Raw genomic sequence first — 13,806 nt, 5'->3', positions numbered from 1 at the left:
GCGCGGTACCAGGTAATGTTAACATTGTAGTGTCAATTTAAATATGCAGTGTTTCCCACTGATTTTGTTTTAATTTTAGGGAAGCATTTAATTTTCTAACAGATCAGTATTACTTGATACTTTTACAGTTTTATATACCCCGAACTTGACGTGCTTTCCATGTGCGCCAAATACATTACACAAGGAACTATTGATTGTTGAGGCATTTTCGCAGAATTGCAGTCTGTTGAGACTGCACAGAGACTCGAAGCCCGTTCCCCATTTTCTAAGTCGGGAGCTCGGACCCTAATGGCACATCCTCCCCACTAGAGAAGTTAATTGATGTTTGGGCTAGAAACCTTACCCTTCAGCTGAGTGTCCAGGACCTCAACAGTACAACCATCAGTGATTGACTTGAGCTGCTGAAGTGTAATTACATAAGTTCCATACAAGTACAATGACCCAAAATGCACAAGGTTTGCTTGAGAAGCCTGTCCACAGCGCTCGTAAGCAGCCCACTGTCTCCCCATGGCTGGTGAACGGCTGCTCACCCTCAGCACTGACCAGACATACACACATACTCTGGTTCATCTGCCCTGGTTATTTAAAAGACATCGTACTAACTGTATACTCAATTTGAGGCATACTGCAACCCCCTTTGACCTTGCTGTAACTGGGCCATGAATTCAGTAAGTAAAAGCCAGAACTTTCAGCTAAAATACTTTCACAGCTAATCGGGCAATACAGTTAACTGAAAACTGCATTAGCTCGATGTGCTAACTAACCCCTTCTTTTCAATTTATAGCCTACCCCCCCACTCTCCCCAAAGTGCATGCCGCCATAACACAGTATTTTGCAAGGCCAATAATTGTGAATGTGCAGCTCAATGTCGACTTCGACTACACATAATGACTGCTTTAATGAAACCAAAGTCAAATTGATTCGCCCAGCTACGAACTTAAATGGCAGTATGCCCTGAAGGGTATGCCCGTATGCCTTTTATTTAAAAAAATAAAATAAAGAAGTAAAAGACAGATAAAGTTCACCTGAATTGCCCAGGATCACATATTAATAGGGTGTGCCCAATAGTAGGACTCAAACCAAACATAACACTCAACTGCACCGCAAGTAAATGTAGGCCCGTAGTTATTTATTAAAGACATTGAAAAGATGGAAGAGTAATTGATTTGCCCAAAACCAAAGGATGTTGCACCTTGCTGCGGTCGAAACTGGTGCCGCAGTTACCGTGCCAACTACCAAACTGTTAGTAGAATGGAAATAGGGGAATATTAAATGATTTACGAAATATACAATGGCCTCTGCGATTATTATGATGAAAGTGGCCTCTCCCCACCCTGGCTGCTAGGACTCCAACATGCAACAACGTAATTGAAACATTTTCAGCTTTTAGTATTTTAATACTTCTTATTCAAATAATTCAACATCATCTTCATGTTAGTTACACCAATAATTCAAAATAATTGATTCCAAAATGAAAATAAGCATAAGATTTACACATAATGCAAATACATAATTTATCACATTGTGATCTCAATTCATTGAACCCAATGCATTTCGGGACTTATAGTCCCTTCATCAGGGGTATTCTGTGGAAAAGAGAAAAAAAGGGAGCATATTCAAAAGATGCACATGTTGGCTTATACATAATTTCAAAATAACAACAATACATTTCTCTGTGAAGCATGGAGGGAACATTATTTAACCAATTTATACAATACATCGACTGTGATAGTGTTTCCATGTTGACTTTTAAGAAACCGATTAACTCTGTTGTCTCATACACTGAAAGGACGCTCTGTGCCCAAAAGTGATCACAGAATAATAACATAGAATGCCTAAAAATATGTTCACACTCAATTTTACAATGACCAGTGACACAATCTGACTAACCTTATGTCACATACCGAGTTAAATTGATTAAAGTATTATTAGAGTGCACTTTTCACCCACATTCATTGCTCTGCGATTATTAGATAGTCGACTGAGGAGTTGTTGGCACCAAGCGCAACCAACTGAGCTACCAGGCCCATGACGATTGTGCATTTCTAGTTAATCATGCATAACACCCACTCGCAGGACAATGTAAACATCGGCCCATGGAATGATAATAAAACCAGTCTGAATAATGGAGTGAAGGGCGACTTGAATGAGACCGAATGGAAACCACCAGACGACATAGTAAGGCAACCCCCAACAAACTTCAACTAATAAAAATTGTCAGTTATTTTCCGTGGAGACAGGGACTGCTCTGCTCTGTACCAAAACAAGCTTGTGCATTATTATGATCGTGTTAACCTTCCCCCACAGTGCCATTCGCAGTAACCTTGGAAGTGCACTGCAAATATTCGGGGAATACCACCTCCTTAGCATCAGCTCGAGTCTGGCTCGAATGTCCGTCATTGTCTGATGTGAAGATGTCCAAACGGGCTAAGCACTAATGTGGTATCCTGAGTACAAATGGGACGGACTAGTAATAGTGCAACCAGACCGAGACCCAGAAGCACTGGTGAATTTGCCCACATTCAGTATGGCTGCCCTGCTCAATCGCGACATGGTTATTTGTGCTATGCAACCCGGCACTCTGAGCAGGGAACCACCGTCAAAGGAGGAGCAGAAACAGGCTGGCAGGGATACGTCTGCCCTGCTGAGCCCCAATGAAACCCGATAGTGAGGTGCTTAAGGGCAAACCTTGAGGTGTAGCAAAAGCGATTCACTCCGGTAAGTGAGGCAATAAAACGGATGGAAAATCCACACCAAAGTTTAGCGTGCCACATATTAAACAGGGCAGCCTAAAATAGGACAGAAAAGGCAGCCGCAATGTCTCACCTGAAACCTTTTAAGCATTGCTGCCCATTAAAAGAACAAGCATTTGCAATGCAATAGGTCTTGCATTAGGAAATTTTGAGCTATTGGTATTGTAAATGACAATTTTTTTATTTCTCTGTTGGTTTTGAAAATAGCTAAATTAATAGCTTTGTCATTTGCAATGCCAATAGTTATAACTTTCGCAAATGTGACACCTATAGCATTTGTAATGCAATATGTGTTGTATTTACGTGACTTAGATGTATTGCTATTACAAATAACAATGGCTTTTATTTTTTTAAAATAATTAATACTTAAACAAAAGTTATTGTAATTTATAATATCAATAGCTTGAACTTTTGTAAATAACTTTTGTGAAGATTGTGTTAACTGTATTTTATTGTGATAAAAATCCAAGAACAGAAGTGAAATATTAACATCTTTTTGTGACATTTGTAATAAAGTTTGAGACATTGAGAGAACATATTTGAACCATTTGTTGTTGATGGTTGCACAGATTGATGCTGTTGTGCCCCTGAGTATTGGTGCTGAGTGAGTGCGATGGATAGAGTGAGTGCGATGGATAGAGTGAGTGCGATGGATAGAGTGAGTGCGATGGATAGAGTGAGTGCGATGGATAGAGTGAGTGCGATGGATAGAGTGAGTGCGATGGATAGAGTGAGTGCGATGGATAGAGTGAGTGCGATGGATAGAGTGAGTGCGATGGATAGAGTGAGTGCGATGGATAGAGTGAGGGCGATGGATAGAGTGAGGGCGATGGATAGAGTGAGGGCGATGGATAGAGTGAGGGCGATGGATAGAGTGAGGGCGATGGATAGAGTGAGGGCGATGGATAGAGTGAGGGCGATGGATAGAGTGAGGGCGATGGATAGATAGAGTGAGGGCGATGGATAGATAGAGTGAGGGCGATGGATAGATAGAGTGAGGGCGATGGATAGATAGAGTGAGGGCGATGGATAGATAGAGTGAGGGCGATGGATAGATAGAGTGAGGGCGATGGATAGATAGAGTGAGGGCGATGGATAGATAGAGTGAGGGCGATGGATAGATAGAGTGAGGGCGATGGATAGATAGAGTGAGGGCGATGGATAGATAGAGTGAGGGCGATGGATAGATAGAGTGAGGGCGATGGATAGAGAGAGAGTGAGGGCGATGGATAGATAGAGAGTGAGGGCGATGGATAGATAGAGAGTGAGGGCGATGGATAGAGAGAGAGTGAGGGCGATGGATAGAGAGAGAGTGAGGGCGATGGATAGAGAGAGAGTGAGGGCGATGGATAGAGAGAGAGTGAGGGCGATGGATAGAGAGAGAGTGAGGGCGATGGATAGAGAGAGAGTGAGGGCGATAGAGAGATAGAGTGAGGGCGATAGAGAGATAGAGTGAGGGCGATAGAGAGATAGAGTGAGGGCGATAGAGAGATAGAGTGAGGGCGATGGATAGAGAGAGAGTGAGGGCGATGGATAGAGAGAGAGTGAGGGCGATAGAGATAGAGTGAGGGCGATAGAGAGATAGAGTGAGGGCGATAGAGAGATAGAGTGAGGGCGATAGAGAGATAGAGTGAGGGCGATAGAGAGATAGAGTGAGGGCGATAGAGAGATAGAGTGAGGGCGATAGAGAGATAGAGTGAGGGCGATAGATAGAGTGAGGTCGATAGATAGATAGAGTGAGGTCGATAGATAGATAGATAGAGTGAGGTCGATAGATAGAGTGAGGGTGGTAGATAGATAGATAGAGTGAGGGCGATAGAGATAGAGTGAGGGCGATAGAGAGATAGAGTGAGGGCGATAGAGAGATAGAGTGAGGGCGATAGAGAGATAGAGTGAGGGCGATAGAGAGATAGAGTGAGGGCGATAGAGAGATAGAGTGAGGTCGATAGATAGATAGAGTGAGGTCGATAGATAGATAGATAGAGTGAGGTCGATAGATAGAGTGAGGGTGGTAGATAGATAGATAGAGTGAGGGCGATAGGTAGATAGATAGAGTGAGGGCGATAGGTAGATAGATAGAGTGAGGTCGATAGATAGATAGAGTGAGGTCGATAGATAGATAGAGTGAGGTCGATAGATAGATAGAGTGAGGTCGATAGATAGAGTGAGGGTGGTAGATAGATAGATAGAGTGAGGGCGATAGGTAGATAGATAGATAGAGTGAGGTCGATAGATAGATAGATAGAGTGAGGTCGATAGATAGAGTGAGGGTGGTAGATAGATAGATAGAGTGAGGGCGATAGAGATAGAGTGAGGGCGATAGAGAGATAGAGTGAGGGCGATAGAGAGATAGAGTGAGGGCGATAGAGAGATAGAGTGAGAGAGATAGAGTGAGGGCGATAGAGATAGAGTGAGGGCGATAGATAGATAGAGTGAGGTCGATAGATAGAGTGAGGTCGATAGATAGATAGAGTGAGGTCGATAGATAGATAGATAGATAGAGTGAGGTCGATAGATAGAGTGAGGGTGGTAGATAGATAGATAGAGTGAGGGCGATAGGTAGATAGATAGATAGAGTGAGGGCGATAGGTAGATAGATAGAGTGAGGGCGATAGAGAGATAGAGTGAGGGCGATAGATAGATAGATAGAGTGAGGTCGATAGATAGATAGAGTGAGGTCGATAGATAGATAGAGTGAGGTCGATAGATAGATAGATAGAGTGAGGTCGATAGATAGAGTGAGGGTGGTAGATAGATAGATAGAGTGAGGGCGATAGGTAGATAGATAGATAGAGTGAGGGCGATAGGTAGATAGATAGAGTGAGGGCGATAGGTAGATAGATAGATAGAGTGAGGGCGATAGAGAGATAGAGTGAGGGCGATAGGTAGATAGATAGATAGAGTGAGGTCGATAGATAGATAGAGTGAGGTCGATAGATAGAGTGAGGGTGGTAGATAGATAGATAGAGTGAGGGCGATAGGTAGATAGATAGATAGAGTGAGGGCGATAGGTAGATAGATAGATGGAGTGAGGGCGATAGGTAGATAGATAGATGGAGTGAGGGCGATAGGTAGATAGATAGATAGAGTGAGGGCGATAGGTAGATAGATAGAGTGAGGGCGATAGGTAGATAGATAGATAGAGTGAGGGCGATAGGTAGATAGATAGATAGAGTGAGGGCGATAGGTAGATAGAGTGAGGGCGATAGATAGAGAGATAGAGTGAGGGCGATAGATAGAGAGATAGAGTGAGGGCGATAGAGTGAGGGTGATAGATAGATAGATAGAGTGAGGGCGATAGGTAGATAGATAGAGTGAGGGCGATAGGTAGATAGATAGATAGAGTGAGGGCGATAGGTAGATAGATAGATAGAGTGAGGGGGATAGATAGATACATAGAGTGAAGGGGCAGGAGAGAGTGAGACGGAAACAGAGGAAGAGTGGAGAGGCCAAGACAGGGAAGGGGCAGGAGAGAGTGAGACGGAAATAGAGGAAGAGTGGAGAGGCCAAGACAGGGAAGGGGCAGCAGAGAGTGAGACGGAAACAGAGGAAGAGTGGAGAGGCCAAGACAGGGAAGGGGCAGGAGAGAGTGAGACGGAAATAGAGGAAGAGTGGAGAGGCCAAGACAGTGAAGGGGCAGGAGAGAGTGAAACGGAAATAGTGTATGAGTGGAGAGGCCAAGGCAGTGAAGGGGCAGGAGAGAGTGAGACGGAAACAGAGGAAGAGTGGAGAGGCCAAGACAGGGAAGGGGCAGGAGAGAGTGAGACAGAAATAGAGGAAGAGTGGAGAGGCCAAGACAGTGAAGGGGCAGGAGAGAGTGAGACAGAAACGAAAGGCACAATGCGAATTGCAAACAAATTTGAAAATTAACAATGTAAAAATTACAACAAAGCAAGGCGAAGTTGTGGTGTGCATGGACCTACACTGCATGCAGCTCTGCCACACCCAGGAATACCCAAAGGTTTATGCACCTTCATCATTTTACAGCCGAAGGAGCATTAAGGTAGGTATCCATTCAAGAATCAGATCTTGAATGGTAATAAGCTTTTTGTCACTGGCATACAGGGAGACTGCCATATTAAATTCTTATAGCATAAGAGCCAAGAGAGATAGGGAGGGCTCTTGCAGAAATGGCAAACTGTTTTTTAGTGTGTAAAAGACCTAGGCTGGGCTGCTTGGTTCTGATCAGAGGAAAGATTCTTGCACTGCAAAAGGGTCTTCTGGGTGAAGCAGTCCTACAACCACTGGAGAAGAAGCAAGCATAAAACCACTGGCGAAAGAGGAAAGCATAAAACTACTGGAGAAGATGGTCAACTGCCTAACACAGCTAAAAGGTCTAACATTAGAGTTAATTATAATTGTTCTCAGATCATATACCGAAACTACACTGAAAGGACCAGAAGTACTTTTAGCCAGGGAAGGTTTCTTTAGCAGTAGATATAGGACAGTTGATGTGAGTTTTAAAGGAACTCTGCTGAATTCAGATGGTTAATTACTTAAAGGAATAATGTCCTTTATTATATGGACAATCTGAAATAGACCAGAATCTTTAGGCGAGCCAGATGGCTACAGGAAATGTTTTTCAAGGGGATACAAACTAGTGCACGTTCAAGCTTATCTTGAGCCCTGCTCATTTTGGGTAAGTGAAATAGTTTAACAATATCTCAATTTGCAAAGGTACCTCTTATTTTTTCCACTTTTAAATTTTGAGAAATTGTAAGAGTGAATGCACCATTTAGGCTTAAGGAGAAAAATCTATTTCTTTGACATCAAGAGGTTTCGAATTTCAAAGGAAAACATTTCATAATGGACGTTATTAGTCTAATTAATCCTCAAAAAGTAATATTTTGCCTGCTCGAATAAGTACTCTCATTTGCCGGCTTTTTGCTTTTTATATTCTAAACCGTTTTACCTCCAAAGGAGTTTCTATGCCCTAAAAGAAACTTCGCCATTTTTTGTAAAGAACAAACAATTTGCATTTAAGAAACATGGTCTTGATAGAGAACAGTGTTAAGAGGCCCAGTTCGTCTAGGGGACCTGAAATAATATTGCAATTGCACAAGAGTTTATCTGCTGTGGGTCCTGGCAGCTGTGTGCTGGGTCTGATGGCTTAGTGGACAAATGCGTCCACTGTAGAGGCCTGTGTTCGACCCAATAGTCACATGTTCAGGTCGATAAAATGAGGACCATTGAGTAGCGTAACAAACATGTTATTCAGCACCAAGATAACCTTGGGTGAACGTGAGCTTTACAAATACTTGTTATGTTGCTATCAAACAACAAAGCCAGCGCAATCAAAGGCATTCGAAAAAGGTGGGTAACTCACTCTCTAGCCACGAAATGTAGCCTTCCGGTTTTCTTTTAGGATTCTTGTATCTTATCCATTTCTAAATCTGGTGCAGAAAAGTTAGGAATAATGGTGAGCCAAAGAAAAACGTTTAAAATTGCACGTTTCCTAAAAGATATGGGAGTAGGGTATTCATTTAGGCGTTGTTCCCAACGTTAAGTTCCTAGGCACAATTAAACTGCTAAATAAAGAACGACATTGGATGACAAGTTATTGTATGCAAATAAAACTGAAAAGAATGAGAGCCCAAAGAATTTGAGTTGAAATATTGAAAGGTAGCAGGAGTGCTTTCGGCCCACCAAACAGCGCTCATTCAATGGACCTGAAGGGGAGACTAATGATGACGTTGAACCACTCCCTTCCTGACAATCTGATCACAGCAATACATTTGAAATTATGGTGCTTACAATGTCAAACACTACGGTTAATCTACTTTCTCGAAGAGGGGGCCGGGGAGAGATTTAGATTTCGTTGTTAATTTGGTTTTGAAACACATCTCCAGTTTTTTTCTTCTTCCCAGCAGCGGGTGTACCATTAATCAAAATACTATTTCTGCATAGGAGGAAGGATACAGAGCAGGGAAATATGGTGTTATTAAAGTAAGCTTGCTTTATGGTGGTATTATATATACACCTATATTTCATGTGCTGAACATGGTTTAGATACGGCAACAAGTTTTCAACTTGCATTCTATAATCAACATCGGATAATAATAAACAAACTAGCCCGGTTCATATAAACCATCAAAGGTGGCACACAGGGCTTTGCACCCCACGTACTGCGGGCTACTTACTCTTCACATAATCTTAAATTTAATATAATCATCTGGCTAATTAGGAACAGCTTACCGGAAGTTTGGGAGAGTCACGTCGTGGGGCGGGACGTCCGCTTTTTGCGCGAAGCCCGGTCCACGGAGAGCAGCGGTGACGCGGGGCTCCCAGGCGTGAGGGAACACCCACGTGTGGGAGGCAGTGGAGAAAACACCAGGGGAGTGCGGAGCCTTAGCAAAAGAACCCAGTGAGTGTAGGGGGGGATATGTGTGTGAGTTGTGGGGGGTGCGCGCGTGGCTGTGTGTGTGCGTGAGCCCGTGAGTGGTGGGGGTGCGTGTGTGCGCACGTGTGCGTGTGTGTAGCTGTGCGTGTGTATGTGTGTCTCTGTGTGCGTGCGATTTCGAAAGTCTGACTTGCTCTAAATGTGGGACAGGGGATGTGCACGGCGCCATGCTGGACGTGCGCGTACAGGCTATGAAATCGCTGAGGGAAAGCGCCTGTCAATCCCCTGTCCAACATTCCCAGCAAGCCGGCAGCAATAGGTCTTTCGCTGACGCGAGACCTAAACACAGACACAGACACACATTCACCTAATAATTAAAAAGCAGTCACCTACACAAAATACCCGGGCCTGTTGACTTTAGCAGTGCTTGTTGGCGGCACTGTAGCTGAGCAGAGCAAATCCATGCAGTAGGGTGTAACTGCAGCTCATAAGAGTTTGGATGGCTGTCTATACTCTGAATGGTGCTCATTTTTGCTGTCTAATGTTTTGTCGGTTGCTCGTTCAAAAGATCAGACAGCTTAGTGGTAATGCTTGAGTTTCATGAATATGAAAAATCCTAAAATGTAGGTTGTGGAGTCAAACCTCAATACAACTGCTAGATCGGCCTTTCATCGCTCCAAGATCGAGATAGCAAGCCCCACTAAATGAGAGGCTCCTATTTTCTCAGTACTTTCAAGTTGCAAGAGTGAAGAATCGAGCACTATGTGAACAGGTTCTTGGTTGTCTGCTGTAATGTCTGCAAGCGTTGCTGACTGGCAGCACAAAGGGCCCCACTGTTTGTGTGTGTCATCTGGCAACTCTTAAGGAAAATCCTGCTTTACTGAAAGCAGTGCGCGCTGGTAGGTGGAACTGCAGCGAAGCATGTGATGTTGAAAATGGAGTACGACTGCAAACTATTAATATGTTTTACATTTTTAAGTGAAGCCATCCTTCCTTCCCACGCATCCGGAAAACGTTGTTGACAAGCTAAGGGTTCGATCCAAACATTTTTGACAGAATAGACATAGACATAAACCTTAAATAATTCAGGACTCACACATGCGTAAAATATGTGATTTACAAAGACTAATTCGTCAAAAGTGTACCTTCAAAGACATATGCCACTTTTGTATAATACAGGGCAAGTTATGTGTGGTCATAAAGATAGGGCGACCAATTCACAAAGGTAAATATACACACCTAAATTTACTCACATGTATATTTACTACGACGCCTATGTGTAACCTCCTCCTATTTTTTAACTATTCACCATTTCGGAAGTTCGTGAGCGTCACGTCGTGGGGTGGGACTTCCGCTTTTTGCGGGAAGCCCGGCCCACGGAGAGCAGCGTTAACGCGGGGCTCCCAGGCATGAGGGAAGCCCCGCGAGTGGTGAGGAGGCCGAGAAAACACCAGGGGAGTGCGGAGCCTGTAGCAAAAGAGCCCGGTGAGTGGAGGGGGGATATATATGTGTGTGTGTGTGTGTGTGTCTGTGTTCATGTGTGTGCGCGCGTGTGTGAGTGGTGGGGGGGTGCGCGTGGCTGTGTGTGAGAGCCTGTGAGTGGTGGTGGTGGTGGGGGGTGTGTGTGTGTGTGCGCGCGCGTGTGTGTGTGTGTAGCTATGCATGTGTATGTGTGTGTGTGTGTCTCTGTGTGGGTGCGATTTCGAAAGGCTGACTTGCTCTGAATGTGGGACAGGAGATGTGCACGGCGCCGTGCTGGACGTGCGCGTACAGGCAATGAAATCGCAGAGGGAAAGTGCGTGCCCATCCCCTGTCCAACATTCCGGGCAAGCCGGCAGCAATAGGTCTTTCGCTGACGCGAGACCTAAAAAGGCTCCACTTCTGCCTCTGCTAATGACCCATGCTGCCTCTGCTCCTCGTATCCTATGATCATAACCACTGCGCTGCTGATTCACCCAAATCAATTTATGTCTGCATTTGCATTTTTCAAGAATTTCGGCCTCCGAGCACAGACACAATGGATCAGTTTCACTAGTCTAAACTTGGAAGCGAGGGTAGTAAACACCGCGCTTTCCATCTAGTAAAGCGTGGTGGTAGCCAACACTAAAATCAGAGGGCCTTGCACGCACTCAGCCGCTCTCACTGACTAATGTGCTAAGTCAAATATAAAGCATAATGTAGTGTAGTCAGTTAAAGCGGCGGAGTGCACGATAGGCCCTTTGATTTTAATGTATTCTGCCACAGAGCTTTTACTAGGGCAGGCAGATTATAAAGTGCTGTACCAGCCCTGAAAATCAAAGGTCCTTTATGCACTTAGACGCTTTTGACGAACATGCAGATACTAGGCAAGGGGCTCACTTACCGATCTGCTACTCCACTCCGCCCACAATCAAAAGATCCACGTGGTGCCCGTCTGAAAAAGGCTGGTGGTGCGATTCCTCATTGTGCCGGATTACAGGAAGAACGTCATGTTCCTCTGCCTGCCCCACCCCAGCTAAGCTCAGTTCAGCCAATCTGAGCAGCTGGTTTTGGTGAGGGCGGGCAAACGCTAATGACAACCTTAAAAGACAGCGAAGGGCTAATAAATGCATGCTGGAGCACAGAAGGAAAGCTTTATTAATAGATGCCGGTCGAGCTACTCCTAGGGGGTCGGCGAGCTACTGGTAGCTCGCGATCGACCGGTTGGAGACACCTGGGCTAGGCCATGAAAACGTTGACTCAAGTGGTCGAAGGAAATCCACAGCAAGAGGTTCCATCGTCCAAACGCACAAGGAGGACCCCCAAATGTTTCCAAGATACACAACAAGAGAAGGTGAAGAAGTTAGTGGAAGCGTGGGCGAGCACTTCAGGTGAGGTGGTGGTGGTAGACCAACCCCTGGTAAATACGGACAATAGGTAAGTTTCTGGCGCTGCTGCGCAGAAGGGTCAGAGAATGTTGAATCAAGTCTGTTAGAGGGGCTGCAGCAGAGTTTAGCACCGCCCATGGCAGCATTGACGATGCTGGCAGTAATCCCTGCAGCACAAATACAAGGAGAGATGGGGGTGGCAGCATTACCGGCCACGCTGGTTCCAGCACTGGTGGTGGCACATTAAGGCAGTGGAGTGACACAAGTTTGTGTCCCGTCAGGTGGGGTGGCCCAATCTCCCATGGCGGTGGCGGCAGCGTCCCAAAGTCCAGTAAATAATGCAGTACTGTCAGGGCCAACCCCCTCCACACTGCCGGGTCCACATGGCGTGGTGATATCAGGACCACATCCCCTGGCACAGAGCCCGGTGATATATGGTTCATCGTCCGATTTCCCTGAAAGGTTCATTAGCTGCGGGTCTTTTCAATCCATAGTTGTTGACTAAGAAAGGAGCATGCATGTGCCCACACCTGACGCAAAACCCATGGATTTTGACGAATTTCCACCTTTACAACTTCTGCCCCTCCTCAGGTGAGGCCTAACAAGGACAAATATGTTTATTTCTCCTCGTGTTTTCCTCTCTCTTTGTGCGCTGCAACAGAGAAAAAGAAAAATGACTGAGGGGAGTGTTTCTGTGAAGGAAGGTGCCCTTTTCTGCACAAAAACATTTCAGCTAACAACACAGGCACCCTTGCACCATGGTGCATGAGTGACTGCATCGGCGCTAGCCAGCACATTGTGCGCTAGCGCTGGGAAGATGCAGAAATTCGCGGTGGTAACTACGGCAAATTCCTTCACTTTTCCATCATGCAATGCAGCAGAGAATTTGCAGCTGCCCCCTACTTTTTGCCCCCATTTGAACTACTAGATGCTGATTTTCGACTCTGGTGGTGTACTGGAGCCTGCTAACAATGCCACTGCTCTTTCTCCTAAACTGTTATGTGTGAATTGGTAACCCCAATTGACAAGGGTTTTACCCCTTATCAGTCCCTAATATTTGGTACAAGAGGTACCAATGCATTGGTGGTAAAGGAGTCCTCAGGGCTGCAGCACGATCGTGTGCCACCCAGGGCGACCCATGCGAACTACTGACAGCAGGCCTGTCATAGCAGATTGCAGGAGCACTGCAAATTGTCAAAACTTGACTGTGCCCTCACCATGTGTGGGAGAGTCACCTGCACTGTCTGTAATATATGTAAGGTACCTCTAAGGTTGGCCTTTTCAGGCAGAGCACATTATTTTTAAGGTGTTGATATATAAGTGAAAGCCATATGTCCCTATAGTGGTGTTCCTCATTGGAAACTACTATATGTGATAGCTGTCAATAGAATAACATGGGCTGCCACCTGGGGACTCTATCAAGATTGGCAGCTTGATTATGGTACAACTTAAATATGTCTTGTTTGTTCTCAAATAACATGCCTTCTCACCCCTGACATCATTCTTGTACCCTGGGTGACGCAGCATACAACCAGGTAGCACCCTAGAGGGTGCCTCCTGGTTTCCCCCAGCTTTATTGTGCACTGGCTCACCAGCCCATGCTTTCATACACCTGCTGCCACTGAGACAGGCTTCTGACCTCTTACCTCGCAGTGTGATCACTCCCAGGGGTCAGAAACAATGGGTGGGCAGGAAGGCGGTATCACCACCCTCCTCCCCAGCAAGCTAGTGAATTGTTACATCAGAACGGTGAGCTCCAAAGGCTACAGTGACTCTGATATGCATCTGGGCTGTCCCCCTGATGAGGAAACAGCCTTCCCCTTGCCCCAGGCATGCTTGCACCCAGGCAAGGTGAGAAAATATTTAT

General features: G+C 45.3%; 1 protein-coding gene across 1 annotated transcript in view; it reads left to right on the top strand.

Annotated features, from left to right (window-relative positions):
- Nucleotides 1-13,806, top strand: part of LOC144798472 (short-chain dehydrogenase/reductase family 42E member 1-like) — a 29,635-nt gene that overhangs the window by 2,091 nt on the left and 13,738 nt on the right. The gene's annotated exons all lie outside the window — the stretch shown is intronic.

The sequence above is a fragment of the Lissotriton helveticus genome, chromosome 12 (genome assembly GCF_964261635.1).
Source record: "Lissotriton helveticus chromosome 12, aLisHel1.1, whole genome shotgun sequence".
Classification (NCBI taxonomy): Eukaryota; Metazoa; Chordata; class Amphibia; order Caudata; family Salamandridae; genus Lissotriton; species Lissotriton helveticus.
Note: the sequence above shows the minus strand (reverse complement) of the source record. Positions and strands in the feature narration are given on the sequence as shown.